General features: G+C 38.3%; 1 pseudogene; it reads right to left on the bottom strand.

Moving 5' to 3' along the window:
- Positions 1-15,728: 15,728 nt before the first annotated feature.
- LOC117716243 (high mobility group protein B1 pseudogene) lies at positions 15,729-18,049 on the bottom strand (annotated as a pseudogene).
- Positions 18,050-19,342: the final 1,293 nt, after the last annotated feature.

Genomic DNA, 19,342 nt, shown 5'->3' on the forward strand with positions numbered 1-19,342 from the left:
TTTCTACTTGTTTCTCTTGGCCCCAGAGCATAACTGATCCATTCTTCTTTGCAATTAGGCTCACATTTTGTCCTCAGGAGGTACCTCAATCTCTATTTTTAGTATGTTTCTTATCCACATTTATCAACTCAGTTCCAAGTTGGGAGTCAAAGTCCAGTGTCCCTTCCCCTGAAACTATCAGCAAAATGGCAACATTCAGAAGGCCATAAAAACCAGTAGGTAGGGGTCACCACATAGCCTTTCCCAAAGGTATGAATCTATTTTGTATTCATGGAGACAATGAAGAGTTCTCTAGAGCTGAAAATGAGGTTCTGGGTTTTGCATTCACCATCATGACTCTTGAGAATTTCCTCCCAGACACTTTGGTGTTGAGAATCTACTGCCTTAATATTCAGTTAAAAGGAAGCTGGAAAGTTTGGATCTTTGATATTATGGCACTAATCATCCCTGATCTTCATAAAGGATACATAAGTTCACCATCATTATGGGTTTTTAATAGCAAACTTTTAAAAAGTCTGCTTTCTATGTAGTTGGATATGAATGTATGTGTATGTCTTTCTATGGGAAGACAAATCCACATGAGAAAACTCATGTGAATTCTCTGACCATCCATCTGTCTTACATTCTTTAGGCATCCAAGAAAGCATGAGTCTTGATGTTGAACATAGAATAGCTATTTCCACTTGGGCTTCTGTGATATGCCTCATCAATGAAAATATCCCTTTCATATTGACAAGGCCTGTAGATGTGATTTTTATACAGCAAAATAAATCCTTCCTATTCTGTGCACTTCTGCTGACATATAAATTGTAATTATGTGCTCAGTGGAATGTTCAAAGTGTAAGGAAGCCCAAGGCTATGTTTATTGGACCCAATAAATACAGACATTAGATTAATCTACTTTCACCTTCAGAGTCCTAGTGCTTTTCAAGGTGGTGATTTTAATACAAAGATTTATGGTAAGGTGAGCATGGGTTAAGTCACAATCAAATCACATGGACACAGTGGCTCATCTAAGTTCCAAGGTGTATTTTTGCTTTGAAATCAAAGGCATTCATTCAACATGCACTGGCCTGCTGCATGCTTGTCAGATAAACTACATGGCCCTTTTCTGGACTCTAAGGAGCATAGAGGGAGAAAGTAGAGGGTGGAGAGTCAGAAGTCACATCTCAGTCAGTCTCACTAGGCTGAGTATGTTCATCTTCTTCACCTACAGTGAGAACTACTTTCTACCTGGCCTCTAGAATTCAACTTCAAGATTCTTATTTTTCATCCCCCCACAACTATCTTTATGCCTTGGGATCCTAGATCTCCTTTGAATCCAATTCTTCATTGTCACTATATATGTAGGTCCATGAACAAATGGTTCAAATGATGGTACAAATGATTTTCTCTATCTTTCAAAGTGAGATTTGGGGTTTACACAACAATGACCATGGTGATCAATTTTTCTTTAATACATCTTATTCCTGCCTGGGATGTTTCCCAAGAACTGGATAGAGCTGTTTTCTTAAGTAGTTGAAGCAATCTGGAAATCTGGGTGGGTCCTTTCCCAGAGCAGTGTTCAGTTACAATACATCAAATTGAGTGGACTTATTTCAAAAGATACCTTTTGCTTATTATGATTCAATTTACTACCTGGCTTCTGTTGTAAAATACTTTTGTTCAATGATGTTTCATCTTCTCCAGGACCACAAAAATGGTACAAAGTGTAGTGCCCCAGGAAAAATTTGAAGAGGTCATTGACTGCTGAGTTTTCTAGCATCATTTTCTTTCCCATAGAATCTTCTTTATAGTTTACTGACCTATGGTATTCTTTAAGCATGCTGGATCTTTCTGAATACCTCTGTGGTGTTCTGTCCATCAGTAACTGTAGTTTCCCTTTTAGAGCTGATAAACCCAGTTATCTTCTGAGAACCAGTTCCTCGTTCCTTCCAGACTATCAAGATAGATCTGACTGTGTTTTCTTAGGCCCCACACTTATTTGCATTTGCACACATTCATTCAGAGCAGACAGAACTAGAGCAACTTACCTGGGGCCAGGAGCCCTTAAGTGTTTCTATTGTTACTGTTATGGAATAATTCATAATCATTTTATGAATGAGGTGGGATGTGATTCTTTGCCAAAACTACACATTGCATAACAACTGAGAAACAGTGTAATTTGCCTATCTGCAAACCCTGAGATTCCCCATTTATTTTGTAGCAAAAACAGCCTCTAAGCACAGAGAAGGGGAGACTGGCCGAGGGTGGCTTTTTGTAATGTACAAGTGGTGATCTTTGAATTATATGAGAATGGCACTAGGAGCCTTGCCCACAACCCACATAAGCTAAAGCCTAGACCTATAACTGATTCTATCACTAACAATGACCAAATTCCATTTGTTTCAGTTACCCCCAAAACAAAAGGGAGGATTAATGACTTCTACTCTATAAGTACATTATGGATTCCTCAGAAACAGGGAGTATATTTTGGATACCTAAGTAAGTGAGGTCCAGCTGCATCTTGTCTATTCTGGAAATCACTGCAATTAAGAGATATAAACTATGCAGAATGCTTGTCTTCCTAGGAGATCCAAAATGATTACTGTCTGTGTGGGTTAATTTTGACAGTTAACTAGACAGGATCTAGAATCACCATGGATACAATTCTTTAGGCTTGTCCATGAGAGAGTTTCAAGACTTAGGTGAGAAAACCTACCCTAGTTTTAGGTAGCCCCCAACCTACTGGCTGGAGTCCTGATCCACATAAAAAAGAAAGTGATCTTTACATCAATATTCATCTTTGTCTGATTTCAGAGTATAAATTTAGTATGGCCAGTGTCTCACACTCCTGCCTCATGCCTTCATGGGCTCTACCCTCAAAACATGAGCACCTCCTTCCTTAAGTTGCTTTTGTCAGCAATTTCCCCATAGGAACAAGAAAAATACAATCCATGGTATATTATATTATAGGCCCCTCCCTCTTGGAGTAGGATATTTGTGGCACCCAACATTGCCTTGAAACAAGCTAGTAAATTCCATGTCATAAGAAGAGATGAGAATATGATAAATCATCCCCATATAATAGGTTTGCATAAATATTTTGCAAGATAATAAATATTCCCTATATTTTTGGGTATATGAAAAGTCACAGATCCTCTTGTATAATAACTAAGAATAGACACATATCCTAAAATGTTACCTACAAACATTAGGTATGCAGCCATTCTCTTTAGAATGGGCCATAAACTACCATTGATGAACTAGTATAAATCCCAAGAAGAAACCGTCCAATAATGATCTTGGTTCAGATGTCATTAATTTCTTCTGCACAACATTGGTTCCATTTTACAGTCCCTAGTCTGAAGGTTGGTTACTTATTATACAGTCAGTAGGCATGTCATATTCACAGGTCTCCATCTCCTTGTCTGATAGCTTCAAGTACTTTCTGAGTGAGTCCCTAAATTTTTATCTGACTTTCCTGAAACATATAAATTCATTTTAATTAGGAATGAATAATATATTTATAAATCATCCTAGGAATTGACTCTGTGACATTTCAACCTGCATAACATTCTTCTGATATTGGGGAAGGTAGCTTTTGAATAGAAAGTTTGGAAAGTAGATGACTTTTGAGATTTTTCTTCATGATGCTTCCCATTTTGTGATTTCTGTTCTCTTTCTCTTCTTTTCCTTCCTCACCCTTCTTCCTCATTCTTTTTTACCCTATCTTTCCTTTCTTTTCTCTCTCTCTCTCTCTCTCTCTCTCTCTCTCTCTCTCTCTCTCTCTCTCAGTGTGTGTGTGTGTGTGTGTATCACAGATTCAAGGAGGTTAAAAGAGAGGTAAAGAAATTGAGGTCATGTTCTTATCATGAGGTAAATGCTGGGTAGATGAAGCTGATACACAGGTATGATGGTTAATTCTATCAGCGTGATAGACTTTAGAATAACCTAGGAGATAGGCCTCAGTATAAGTCTGTGAGTGGATTTTGGATTGGAATAATTGCTGTGGGCAAAGCCATCATAATGGTATTCAGAACAGTTCTATGAGAAAGCAAGCAGAGTACCACCATTTAGTCCTGAGCTTCCCTACATCTGAAGCTGAAAAACACTATACAAAACCCTTTTTGTTTTTTAGTAACATCAAATAACTTAGCAGTGTGTCTGAGTTTCCTCCTTCTTTTCTAATAGGTAGATGTGGCTAAAATTAATCGATCTTGGCTGTAGCGTAGACTGTGCTCTTTTGTGTAGCCTCTATGAATTGTGTGCCAGGGAATGCAACATTGAGTGATCTTTATGAACTAGGCTCCAATGGAAATAGATCAATTTCAATGCTATGCCTAATGGATTTGTGTAAAGTTCTATGGAAACCACTGGCCATGTCTAGGCCACTTTGTATTCTGAACAGAATTAGAAAAGGTACCTTGTCCACAAGATAGGAGCCTGAGTCATAGTTTCTGAGATTTAGGTAAAAAAATTTTGGACCTCATAGATTCTCTTGATCTTCTCTGTATGTCACCATCTGGAAGAAGTAAAGATATGTTAATGTACACTTGAACCTTTCCCTTTGATTATAAGACTATTAAAAAATGAATCCCAAGGAATTTCAATTTTTTCTTGATTCTTAGTCTTGGTGAAGAAAGAGACCCAGAATCTGGTGCTAACAAAGTGTGTGTGTGTGTGTGTGTGTGTGTGTGTGTGTGTGTGTGTGTGTGTGTGCTTACCTTCCAGAAAGTGATTTTGCACAGTTCTGACAACCTTATGGACTTTCTTTCAGATAAGACAGAAGCAACGATAAAGACAGGTCAATGATGGACAGAATGACACCTGGACTAGGACCAACTATGAACACCTCTCATCCTCCATTTAAACTTGAACATTCTATCAAGACTCAGAGTATAGTCATGGGGAGGGTCACTAGATTCCCCCTTTTTTTTTCTCATAAGGTTACATTGAATAACCCTTCTTCTCTTGCTGTCACTATTAATTATGTCTCTATTTGGCCCACTGAAACTGGGTAGTTTAGCCTATCTTGATAGGGATATTCTGACTCTAAGCCATATCTGTAACATGCATGATCTGTCTTGAATCACTTGGTGCTTGGGATCTGGAAGTGGATTAATGGAGCCCATATCTCCTTAGTGTTTTGCATTTAACATTTCTTAAAAGGGAGCCTAGTAGGTGGCAGATCCTAGGGAGGAGTGATTAACGAATAGTCATTCTTAGAGACAGTATCAATGTAACTGTATAGAGGCTTATCCTGAGTTTTCAAAGTATAAGTATAGGGTCATTTACAGTTTGGGGCCTGGTTTTGACATTTTATGTTCTGGTGGACAGAGTGAACTTTAACAGGCTGTTGACTTGAAAAACATGCATCCATGTAGTTTTAAACCACAAAAGCTGACATGCCTCCCAGCCTCTCTGCTGCCTACTGAAATCCTCTACTGACAGTTTCTCCTTTGCTCTGATTATTTTCATAGATTATTTTCAGTTTCTAGAACTAGTGAAATGAGATTCCAGCCTAGTTCCTAGCAGCTAGGATAAGCACCCTCTTCTAGTCAAAGGCAGGATGCAACTCCAGGAATGTTATGGCTTTGAATTTCCCAATTGCTGTTGTCTTTTAGTTTTTAATGGCAGGTGTTGTAGATGGATCAAAGCACTTAAGAAACTTTCAGTTCAAAGAGACTTATGTGGAAATAACTCCACTACAGGAATTATTGAGCACTAAGATATGAAAGTGTTTATTGGGCAGCTTGCTTTGGCACATAACATGGGGGTTGGAGTAGAGAACTCTGTAGACTTCAGAACACTTAGTTCTCCTTATATCATCAAGTGCCTATATACGGAATGATCACTTAGAACATCTCTGCTTGCTGATGGCATAAAATCCTTCACCTTTCTTCATTTATAAAGAAATGTGTTGGCTTATTTATGGGTCAATAATAATGTGTGATAGTTGACAGCTTAATGGAATTTATATTTGTCATGAAAATCTCTCTCTCTCTCTCTCTCTCTCTCTCTCTCTCTCTCTGTGTGTGTGTGTGTGTGTGTGTGTGTGTGTGTGTGTGTGTGTTTTGCAGCCGAGTTTAACCTTATCTAGTCAAATGGGTTAAAATAGGGAGAGAAGAAGAAGGAAATCCAAGGAAAGAGTGAGATTTGCTTTCAGAGTACTGTGGTTGGTGCAAGACAGGCTCGTAGGGCCAGGCCTATCATTTTTTCAGGTTTACTTGATAAGGGGAGGGCACTCAGAGGGACAATTTTTTTTCTTTCTATCACCGCATGGTGAGTTCCTTGAAGACCTGAGTCACACATGCTTTCTTTTTCAATAGATTCAAAAATCACACTGAGGATTAAAAAAAAAAAAAAAAAGGTTAAAGAATGTGTGAAATAAACCACTTTGATAAAAGTGCTCAGTTACAATAGAAGGATAGGATAGGAGGAACTAATTTCTGGTTAGATTTTTGGCTTGCTTCACAGGTAGTAGGTATGTTATGCCTTGATGAATTCCAATCTACAGGGACAATTGTTACAAACATCTCAACAGTCCAATAGAAAGGTACACAGACTTTCTTTAAAATATCTTACTTCCTGTCAGTGTGACTACACAGAAACTAAAATATTGAGACCTTTAACAGATAAGAGGATGCACTGTGTCAGCAGTGAAGTAGTCATCTCAGGAAGCATACAAATATTATTATATGGATAGTGTAATGTATCAAGTTCAGTAGGGTCAGTCAGACATAGTAACACTTAAGATGCTGTATGCTTTGTTCTATATGTGGACACTTCTCCTTTCTGCTAGCTCAGGGTGTGTATGATAGCTAATCTTGCTTGTCAACTAGGTTACAACTGGAATCAACATAAATACAAGTGGTTGGGCATAACTGTAGGGCTTTTTCTGATTGGATCATTTGAGGTAAACCTTAACTCTAGAGACATATTGCCTGGTGGCAGCCTACATAAAATGACATTGAAGAAGCAAGCTTTTCTTTTTCCTGTTTTCTCTGACACCTGATGGCAAATTCATCAATCCTATAGCTGAGTCATTTCTTCTCTGGCAATAGAACTTACTTCTGTAGGATTCTATCATACTCTGGAAAGCAGAATATAGTGGTTTGAATGAGAATGGTTTCTATAGGTTCATATATTTGACTATTTGTTCCCTAGTTGGTAGAACTATTTGGCAAGGATAAGGATGTTTAGCCTTTTTAGAAGAGGTGTGTCATTGGGGGCAGGCTTGGAGGTTTTAAAAGACTTAAACCACTCCAAGTTATTATTCACTGCCTCTAACTTGAAGATCAACCTGTGTGCTCTCAGCTGTTCCTTTTACCAACTCTTTGTTGCATTATCATGGACTATGATGCTCTGAAACAATAAGTCCCACTTTAAATGCTTTCCTCTATTAGATGTTTTATTCATAGTGTTTTATCACAGCAATAGAAGTTTGACTGACTTCTTTACATGGGGCTCATGAGTTTGTAAACTGTAGATAAGGGACACTTCATCCCTTACGTGGCTTGTCACAGCCCAAATGAAATCTGTTTTTCTCCCATTTACATTTCTAAAAATCTTGAGTATGAGACTTAATAGGGACATTGCACTGGATTGTTGGGGGAAAACATTTCTTAGAAGGTTTATGACCACCATGGACTGAGAAACAGCCAGACAGGTGAATAAATTAGGCTTGTAGAGGCTATTGGGAAGATTTTTTGCCCCATTGCTACAGATGGACAGCATATGGTAGGGGCTCTGAATATGGTCTGACACATATGGAAGACTTGTGGGTCTCTTCTTATAGATCTCCGAGGAAAGTTTCAGAAGGCGCTTGTAATTAGGCTCATAGATTTTGAGCAGGGAGTTGGGATAGTATGGGAAGCTGGAATTGTGACTATCAGCATCTCATTTGAGTTTTCTGAGCTAGTATACCTATAAACTCACTTCCCCCACATGAGAAACCCAACCACCAGGAAGCCTGTTAGCTAGAGGTTTATGGACAGTGTGCCTAGTAGTGTACTTGTCAGTACTTATGAGAAGAGTTGCAGGTATTCTGGACTGGACATCAGTCTTGTCTGTAGCTACTGCAGCTACTAGTTTACCACCATCTGGGTGGGGATGCTCCCAGAGACACAGTAAAGCTGGAGCATGTTATTCAGTTGACTTTTTTCCAGTGGACATCTTTGGCTCTGGAGGTCTTCTGTGGCATTTACTTCATGGAATGCCTGTTGGACTGATGCTACGTCCTAGGGAGCATGAGGCACTTGGAATATATCTCTGCAGCTAGGTGATATCAGTGTCAGTACTGCATTTTTCTTCTTTTTCTTTTTTAATGGATTCCAAATGATTTTACAGGATACATTTTGTAACCACCCCGATAGGGGTGTAGTTATTCTAAAGGGAGACATTTGTGCCATTCACCTTAACTATTGTAGCTTTGAGACAGGTGAACCACAAAAAAAAAAAAAAAAAAGAAAAAAAGTCAGCATTTCTCCAGGTATCAAGCTAACAGAAGCCAAAGGCTGAGGCCCTGGTGCCAGTTACACAGGGAGCTTGTTTCCCAGATTAAGATTTGAAATAGTTTGACAGCCTGTCATCATACTAGGCAGGAGACAGGGGCTCAGGTAATGATGGGTTAGTGATGGCCAGGACCACACCTGGACCAAGACTGCTTAATTATTCATAATTCTCATTGTGGTGTGAGATTAGGGGTCATTACATCTCTTAATTGCTTCCCTTCCTTTTGTGACCACATTGAATAAACTTCCTTTTTCACTCTTCTTCGCTTATGCTTATTTAGTTGGTCTGTTAGGGCTTCCAGACTTGAGTATGAGTTTCTGACTCAAACAACTCTGAACACCATAACCAGAAACACATGTTTTAGGCTAATTACCACATATCAACAAGGGAGGCTTCTTTATTAGACTTTTTTAAAACATTATTTTGCTCACTGTTTTTTGAGATTCAAAAGTATAGTGTCATTATTTGCTTGTCTCTGATGAGGAGCTCATATTGACAGGAAGAGTGGAGTGTGCATATGGGTTGGAGAATGTTACATCATCAAACAGGGGCCAGAGAGCAATCAGAAGTTGGGCTTTTAACAAATTCACTCTGTTCTTTAACCTATTCACATTACTGGAAGGAGGTTCAGAATTTAAGGATAAGGAGCCATCTTGAGTGTCATGCTAAATACCATTGGATTCATGTTACTTCTACAATTTACAGTGGTAGTTATTATAATTAGGAAGAAGTTTAATGACACATGCAGTATATTTGGCATAATTCTAATAACTCTCAGGATGTTTTAACGATACATAGGGAGGTTATGAATTTCAAAAATGCTGATCTGCTGAGCATTGATGCGGTAGATACTGCTGATAAAATTACCCATGGCTTGAGGTCTGTATTTATATTTTGGTCAAGCTTCAAAATTGGCATATATAGCTTGATCATGCTAGTCCTTTTTGTCTTGGAAATACATTTATTCCTCCCCATTGTGTTAAAGCTTTTCTTCAACAACATCAAAATGTTGACAGCCAAGTACATGGATTGAACCTGAAAATGGACCCCCAGACAGACTTATTAAAGGAAGTGCATTGCTTTTGATAATGTATATTTCATGACTGGTAAAGAAGGCATTCTTGTCAGAATGATCTAAGACAGGCTCAGTCTTGTTAATGAAATAAAAAAGGGGGAGAGGCAGAGAGCCTTTGGGGCTGATTGGCAAGAATCTGACATGGGCCAAGAACAAGGAAATGGACTTCAGGCAGGAATCTGATATTAGGCTACAACAAAGAAGTAATATTAGGTAGGAATCTAAATCTTAGGCTAGAACAAGGAAGTAATTTCAGACAGAATTCTAAATTTTAGGCTAGAGCAAGGAAGTAGGCTTCAGACATGGAAATGACCTTTGACTAGGACAGGGAAGTAGGCTAAGATACTTGGTCATCCTGATGACCCCTTAGAAACAGTGATCATGGGAGTGTTCACAGACTTGGGTTTAATGTCTTGCTTTTTCTTTGACTATTTGTGCTTATTATATTGCTTGTTTCTTGACTGTTTGCATCTATTGTATTGCTAGACCCTCAACCTAGAACTGACCTTAATACATGCATGTAATCAAAATGGTATAAAAGCATTAAGGAGGAAGGGGGATGAAATAAGGGATTCTAGGAAGGCAAAGTAGGGAAAAGGGGATTACATCTGCATTGTAAATAAAATATCCAATTAAAAAAAACAAATTCACTCTCCTGACATCTTCATCATATGATGTCTACTTTAGCCCTTTTTGAGGGCAGATCATGCAGTTTTCTGAGTACTTTTTATTTAGCAGCAACTGTAAAGGTGTGCCACTTCCCACAGTGCCACCACACTGGGGATCAAGTCTAGCACAGCAACTATTATGTTACAAAACATGGCCAAATTATAGTGACCCTGTTCACCTTTGTCCTGTGGATAAGTGAAGAAACAGAATCATAAGGAGTTTAGTGGACTTTAGATTGCATAACAGTTATACATATGCCCCTTTTCAACTAAGAATTTACAAATTTACATTTGTTCCTAGGAACAAGAGAAAAAGAATAACATGGTTGTGTGGATTAGTATCCTGTCCTTTGCAGTGTCAGAATTCTCAGTGAGTACTACATAGTAGAGGTTAGATTGTTTATCTTTGATATAAGAAACCACTCTAAATTCTAATTAGATGAAAAAGAAATACACACACGTGTGTGTGTGTGTGTGTGTGTGTGTGTGTGTGTGTGGTCATTTTTGTCTTGTATTTTGTTGTTAACAGAGCCCACATTTCTGAGATAGAGAAGTAACCAGATAGCCTGATTGTCATTACTTTGTACTCTATATGTTAAGGGACTCTCAAAAGTGAATGCCCCTACATTTTAGTTGAAAGTATTCAGAGGGATTTTGTTTATGTGTCTATGTGTATGTTTGTATCTGCATAAGTTCATGTGGATGTGCATTTATAGGGAGGCTACAAGCCAACTCAGGAGGAACTTCTCAGGAGACATCTACCTTGCTTTCTGAAACAATGTTTTAATGTCCAAGGTATTCCTGAGTAATCAACATTGGTTGGCCAAGCCGCCACAGTGAAATCTGCCCATTTCCCCTCCCTGACATGGGTATTACTCATATGCACTACCATATAAGACTCATTTACTTTGCTACTGGGTATGGAACTCAAGTAGGTATGCCTACGTGGCAAGAACTTTATGGGATGAGGAATCTCCAGAGAGAAATTTTATTGGTGACACTATAATTTTAAGCAACACAAAATATACAAAACCAAATAATACCATAAAACTTTTTATTTAAAGTACATGTTAGAAAGAACATGAGTGGTTGTCTACACTAGCAGTCTTTGCCAAACTTGCCTGATTATTGCACTAACTTAGCTTATATTTATTTGTATTGTATGTATAAAGTGTATACTTTTCCTTAAGGAAAAGAAAAAAAAAATCTATATCAATGGAACCATGCTCTTCAGAGAATGAACTAAGTGAATAAAATGAAAAGCAAGGTCTTCACTGGGCAGCATAAATAATTTCTCCTTTCTTTCACCATGAGAGTCTTTGTCAAACAAGCATGTGGTTCTGGAGAAGTGGTTTTCAAATGAGAGGCCCAGAGATCATGGTAGAAGAGAACTGTGGGAATTAAGTGCAAGATCTAAAAAGGCTGAACAGGTGAAGTGCCCTGTCTCTCCTCTGTCACCTGCCATGGGCATTGGGAAGACACAGCTACCTAGAGGAGGAGCCACTGACCCAGCTGGAGTTTTGTTGTGTCTCTTATGATGAGAACACCTATTCTATTCATCTCAGACAAAGAACCAAAGAAAAGATAACACTAAAATCCAGACTGGGGAACTAATGAATTTACATGGGTTATATAAATAGATGGATGAAGTTTTATTTACAGAAATGGGAATGACTCAAAAGCAGATGAGTCACAGAGACAACAGCCTAGCCCAGGCCTTGGCTCATGAAGCTGTAAACATGGTGCTTTCTGAATGGCTCCACAGTTCAGCTAGGCTTTTAGGCACTCCCAATGGTCTGTGCCTCTTTAACACAACTTGGCTTGTCTGTGTCTCCTTAGTTGGCTTTACTGCTTTTATAATTTGGGAGTAGCTTTGTGCATCTGTCCAGTTTCAAAGACTTCTGAAGCTTCTGGGTCATTTACTTCCTGAGTTATTTATTTACTGAGTTTTAACAAGTCTTTCATTTTAACCTCCTATTCCTTACCAAGCTTCAGAGAAAATTGCTAGAAAACGGTTTCTCTTCATGACCTGCTACAAGTGGGCATCAACTAACACGTTGGCATCAAATTAAGGTTCTGAGCTTTAGGTCATGCTTTTCTTGACCTAGAAATAAAATATATTTACTATCATCTGCTTTCAAGATGTGTGGAAATACCCACAAAAGTATAGCACATCTGAATGCCGAGGGGAGGAGGGGATGAAAACACAATTCTGGAGAGATCCAAATTATGAATAGTCACACGATTGCATTACCGTTGTACAGAATTTGAATAGCACACAGGGAAAGATATAGGGAAGAAGACTCTGCTGTGTTTCCTTTCTTGTCAGCTCTTGGTGCACCAGATATTGGGCATTCACAGAGCTGAAGGAAGTGAATATTGATCACAGCTCACTTAAAGCAGAACCTGGTATGGTCTTATTATTTATAGAGTCACAAAATCAAGCTCTTCTACACCATGGTGTGTACATAATTCTTACATAATTCCTTTCTCCCCCCAAACCGTGTGTGCATACAGTCCATATGGTTATCATGGGGAGATATTTATACCTTTGATCTGTATTTATTTCATGAATAATTAATTTTTGCAACTCAAGATCAAAATCCATTTGTTGCAATAAAGAGAGGTATGAGGCAGCATTAGCTCTAATCAGACATGGAATACATGCACTATATCCTTATAGGTTCTCATTCTGGAGGAGTAATCTCATGAGAGATTCTTACCTGGTTTACTTCTTCTAGGCCAGCATTGATAGTCTTTAGAAACACAAATCATTGCTGTTTATTATATTGGGTAATTGGAGTAGTTGCTTACATTTTAGAGTGTTTTTTCTTTATGAAAATCTCTATCTTTGGCTCTGACTCTGTTTCTTTCTCTCTCTCTCTCTCTCTCTCTCTCTCTCTCTCTCTCTCTCTCTCTCTCTCTTTCTGTGTGTGTGTGTAAAATTGCCCTACATTTTGTGATGGGGATCTTTTAGTAGACTGAATTTTGGGGATGTGGTTATCATGTCTGACTAGTGAGCCCCAAAGATATGCTTGTCTCTGCTTCCCTAGTGCTTAGAATATAGGTATAGGTATATGCCACAATGTCTAGTTTAATAATTATTCATTTGTGTGTGTGTGTGTGTGTGTGTGTGTGTATGTGTGTGTGTATGTGTATGCTTGAGTGAGTTAATGTAATGTGTACTATGTGTTTTTCTGAACCCACTGAAACCTAACTAGGATGTCAAACTTCTAGAGCTGGATTAAAAGGCATTTGTCAGTTTCTCTCCATATGCTGAGACTTGGACTGGGATACTCTGCAAGGCCAGTTAGTTATTTTACTTACTGAGATCTCTCAACAGCCCATTACCCAACATTTTCAAGTACCTTCTGGAAATTGAACTCAAGTCCTTTATACTTCCTTGACAACCAGTTTACAAATCTGACTTCTCAGATGCAGAAGCAGATCTTGAAATGAAAACTCTTCTAATGAAAACTTAAAAACTTATTTGTAATGTTGAAAATGGCCAAAGAAAATGTGGGCTAGATTCTAGATTCCAAATAAGATTTGCTGAACCACAAGTTAATTGAGAAGGGTCAACAGAAATAATGGTGTGCTCTACCAATGTGCTAATGAACTTATTTTGGGATACATACTGTACAGCTGAGATTTGAAAATAAGTAGCTTGTGATAACAAAAATATATAGCCCAATCACACAATATTTCAATCATTCAGAATAGTACATGATAAAATATATTGAAGCTTCTTTTTCAGCCCATTTCCTCATGTGATTTCAATGACTATATACTTACTGTTTGTGTGTAAAAAATTTCTTATGCAAGTAAGAGAATTTATGTTATTTCATTAAAAACAATCACATGTTAAGTGACTGGATGAACAGCTCAGTGGTAGAACATGTGCTTTGCATGAGAAAGATCCTAGGGTCATCCATATGCTCCTTGCTGAAAATTACTTTCTGGGTGCTTCTGTGACTAACTTTTTCACTAAGCTTTAAACTGTGTGGATTTTCATGAATCTTCATAAAAATCAACAATGGTCTCTACCCTGACCAATGACCTTCTACTGTGTGGACAGACAATGATTTTTCTACCCAGTTTCTCTAATGAATAAAATTTGCGTTGCATCTTGGGTTTTATTACAATTGCCAGCAATGCTGCAAATAACATTGTCACTAAATATGTTTGTATACACCTAGCAATAGCTGATGTATAAATTTATCCTTGTTGGTACAATACAGCTTGCATCTGTTGTGGAGGTATTACCTTCCAATGGAAACATTCCTTCCTAAAGAGAAAAGAGAACTCCTAAAATTCAAAAAACAAAAACAATCAGCAACAACAACAGCAAAAACAAAACAAAAAAAAACCCAAAAAAACCAACCCACCCCCAAACCTCACAAGTCTCAGGAAGCTCCCCAAAATTACAAGGGTCAATATATCCTTTGGTAAGGCTATAGAGCAGTAACAACTTCTGGGAAGAAGAATTTCTGTGACTTGCTGAACTGCTTGAAAGTCATACAGGAAGCTCTATGAAATAGCTTTCATGAGTTACTACTCATCCTGGACTAGGCCTTTTCGTCTTGCTTTTGAGAAACTCATGATTTTATGTGGAGTCCCACACTGAGAATGCTATAAACTATAAGCATTCTCAGTAAAACACTGGGTTTGCTTAATGCAGTTTGGATAATTTTTTTTTTCTTTTTTTGTCATTGTTGTTCACCTCTCTAGTGTGAGTAGACATTTCTTCATGTCTCCCAGGCAAACTCTTACAGTGCTTTTCTTGTTCTTCAAAATTGAGATAAACAGATAATTTTTAAAATTTTTCTGATACTTTTAAATATCACAGATGAAAAATATTCTTTTCATCTATAGAGTTGCAATGTTATTAATGGAACATCTATGATTTGCTTTATACTGTGTGTTAGGCTCTGGGAACAAAAGGGAGAAACAAAAGTAAATGTCAAATGGAAAAAAAAAAAAAAAACTTCTTTCCCAAAGAAGGCTGTGGTGCTGGTGGGGAAGATAAGCACAGATTAAATAATCACATAAGGAAATGTAAAACTCCAATATTAGTTAGTTTTATAACTGTATGTTAGTTGGTGAGTACCCAAGATGGAACCATTCAACGATGGTCTGGACTTAGGCCATGCTTCTTGTGGAAACTGAGAGTTGGTTCAATATGAAGTGTAAAGTAGATACTCACTAGCCAAGCAGGAAATCCAATGAAGATGGAGGAATCTTCCCAAGGCATTTACAAACCCAGTCAGGATAGGAGGGTTCTGGACTAGAATATAAGGCAAGCACTATGAAATTGTGTGTGTGTGTGTGTGTGTGTGTGTGTGTGTGTGTGTGTGTAGATCAGAAAATAACATCAAGGTCTCTTATTATTACACAATTATACCAAGGAAAAATGAGTTACTGCCTAGTAAGAGAGCTCTAACTATTTCAACCACTACTGGAATTACATGTATTTGTCTCTGCCTGACTTTTTTTTTTAAACCTCTGCAATTATTAGTTTATTAGTATCATCCAGGACTCATGTTCAGTATTCCTCCTCAAATTACATTTACAAACGCAAATGTAAAGAACCCAAGTCAAAATTATATAACAGCACTCCATCACAAAAGCGTGTAAAATTACAAGAATGCTATTTTAAAACACTGGCACTTTAAGAGAACGATAATCTCAAAAAAACCCCACAAAATTGCCAAATTGTTCCCTAAACTAAGCAGATTAAACATGATTAATGAATGAGTTTGGGTTTTATAAAGAAAAAGCGAATGGATTGGACAGCTGGTACTAATATGCAAAGTTTATCCTCTTTCCTTGTATCTGATTTATAAAGGGACAAACCACAATATAGGAAAGTATACCCTTCATTTTAAATGTGGCATAATTTTAAAAGCTGGCTCAACTAATTAAAAATACCTTTAAACAGTCAAGTTTCCTGAGCAATCTGTATTTAGATAGTAGGGCAAATGCATTATAGCCAGCGTTCTCGTGATAGCCTTCGCTGGGACTGAGGTCAACAATAGTACGGCAGTCTTGTATTTTAAACTCATGCTTTTGGGGATACATTCTCAGGTCTTTAGTAGGGGAAACTGCAAAATATAACTGTCATTACATAGTAATGGCAGTTAAAGGAGAGTCCTCATGTAAGGATTAGAACATACTTTTCTATTAGTCCTTCAAGGACAGACTTTCAGATTGCTTGATTCTAATAATCCCATGGTGTGACAAAATTGATCACTCCTTGCTTTGCCAAGTAGGTTATATAATCTCTTATCCAACTAATCACGTATTTGGAGATTCTTCAACTATGATGAAAATGTTACCCCTACCACAATATGCAGGGTGTGTGGACAAAAGCTTTTTTCCAGCTAACTACATGAAAAGATACACACTGTAATAATCCATGTGACCCAAAATGGGCAAAAGCAAAAGACTAGCTTCCCCTCGAGAAGACAACTTTCAGACCTATGAAAAGGACAACAATACTAATAAAAAAAATTGTATTTACTTAGAAGCATTCAGAATGTCAACAAAACAGCCACAATTTTTTTTTTTTTTTTTTTTTTTTTTTGCAATTACAGAGTGGTATTCAGTTAACAGAACAACAATTATCTTCGTATAAGCTGCATCAGAGACAACTGAAGATGGAAAAAAAAAAAACCCAAAATAAAACCAAAAGAAAAGAAAAACAAAAACCAAACTACTGTCCCCATATATAACCAATTTGTGCTGTGCACCAACAAGAACCTGCTTTAAATTTCCATGCCAATTTACAACCCCCAGACTGTACCAGGCAAGGTTAGTGGCTATTGAAAATACCACCAGGACAGGGCTATCTAAAGACACATTCGGTAGTGTGTTAACTATACAAAAAAAGACACTGTACAGTTTAAAAACAAATCTTACACAGCCTTACATTTCAATTTTTCTTTAAAAGGAGTGAGTTGTGTACAGGGGGTTAAATGCTTTATAGACAAGAAAAAAAACTGCGCTAGAACCAACTTATTCATCATCTTCTTCTTCTTCATCTTCGTCTTCCTCTTCTTCCTCCTCTTCCTCATCCTCTTCATCCTCTTCCTCATCCTCTTCATCCTCCTCATCATCTTCCTCTTCCTTCCTTTTCTTGCTCTTTTCAGCCTTGACTACCCCCTTTTTCGCTGCATCAGGTTTTCCCTTAGCTCTGTAGGCAGCAATATCCTTTTCATACTTCTTCAGCTTGGCAGCCTTCTTCTCATAGGGCTGCTTGTCATCAATGTTGTTCCACATTTCTCCTAGTTTCTTTGCAACATCACCAATGGATAAGCCAGGATGCTCGCCTTTGATTTTTGGGTGGTACTCAGAACAGAACAGGAAGAAGGCCGAAGGAGGCCTCTTGGGTGCATTGGGGTCCTTGAACTTCTTTTTGGTCTCCCCTTTGGGAGGGATGTAGGTTTTCGTTTCTCTTTCATAACGAGCCTTGTCAGCCTTTGCCATATCTTCAAATTTCCCCTTTTCTTTAGCAGACATAGTCTTCCACCTCTCTGAGCACTTCTTGGAGAACTCTGAGAAGTTGACAGAAGCATCTGGGTGCTTCTTCTTGTGCTCCTCCCGGCAGGTTTGCACAAAGAATGCATATGAGGACATTTTGCCTCTCGGCTTCTTAGGATCTCCTTTGCCCATGTTTAGTTGGTTTTCCTCCGAGAGGCAGAGTCGCCCAGTGCCGGTCCGGCTCTCGCTTGCCCCAGCGCTGTCTCTATGGAGCTCAATGTACTGCAATGGCTGTGAGAGCGGGAGCCAGACGCAGCCTCCTCACTCTCTCTGCTCTGTAACTTCTGCCTGACTTTTTACAACAGTTTTGGTGATCAACTGTGTCTTTATTCTTGTGAGACAAATGCTTTCCCTACTGGTCTATCTCCTCAGCACCTATGCATAGATTTACATAGGAAGGGACATAATCAGGTTCAGTTTTACAAGAAGACAAGAAAAGATCTAGTGCCATTTTATGATTGTTCAGAACAGTCCACTATAGATGCTCATATACCATAGCATGTAGGATAACCACAGCCATATTCCATAATAAAATAGTTCTAAGACCTTAGAGATTGGGAAAGGTGGATGATCCTTTCTGCTCTCTCTTCTCTGATCTCTAAAGACAAGAAAGGGGAATGGGGATGTAGGTCAGTTGGGAGAAAGCTTACTTAGTATACATCAGGCCAGAGGGCTGATTTCATGAATAAACCAGGTGTGGTGGCACACACCTGTAAACCCAGCACTCAAAAATAAAAGGCAAAATGAGCAGATGTTCAGTGCCATTCTCAGCAACATGGTCAGTTGAAGGGCTGTCTGTCATCCATTAGCCCTCACATTAAAACAAATGAAAACAATATAACACTTCCAATAAAGGCAATCAAGATTATATTTTCTAGTTTTTAATGGCTGAGTAGTACTCCATTGTGTAAATGTACTACAATTTCTGTATTCATTCTTTTGTTGAGGGCTATTTGGTTTTTTTCCAGCTTCTGGCTATTTTAAATAAGGCTGCTATAAACATAGTGGAGCATGAGTTCATTTTATATGTTGGAGCATCTTTTAAGTATATGCCCAGTAGTGGTATATGGTTTTCCTTTATATAACCCACAAGCCTTATGAAACTTAAGAAGAAAAATCAAAGTGTAGATGCTTCAATCCTATATAGAACAGGGAACAAAATGATCACAGGGGTTAGAGGGAGGGAGTGACCTGGGAGAGATAAAGGAGGAGGAACAGAAAAAGGTATTGGAAGGGACACTAGAAAAGTACATAGGGCCAAGAAATTGAATAGAAACATGTAGCTGAGTGGGATGGGGAACTGAGGTTAGCCACTATAGAAAGTCCCAGACTCCAGGGAAGCAAGACACTCCTGGGAGCCAATGACAATTACTTTAGCCAAAATACCTAACAAAGGGGAGATACAGCCTTTAGGGACCACCTCCAGTAGATAGGTACAGCCTCCAGTTGAGGGATGGTGCATCCATTCATCTCAAAACTTTTAACCCAGAAATGTTCCTGTCCAGAAAAAAAGACAAGTACAAAATTAGAAGAGATACTGAAAGAAAGGCCATCAAGACAC

This window comes from Arvicanthis niloticus, chromosome 10, assembly GCF_011762505.2.
Source record: "Arvicanthis niloticus isolate mArvNil1 chromosome 10, mArvNil1.pat.X, whole genome shotgun sequence".
NCBI classification, from domain to species: Eukaryota; Metazoa; Chordata; class Mammalia; order Rodentia; family Muridae; genus Arvicanthis; species Arvicanthis niloticus.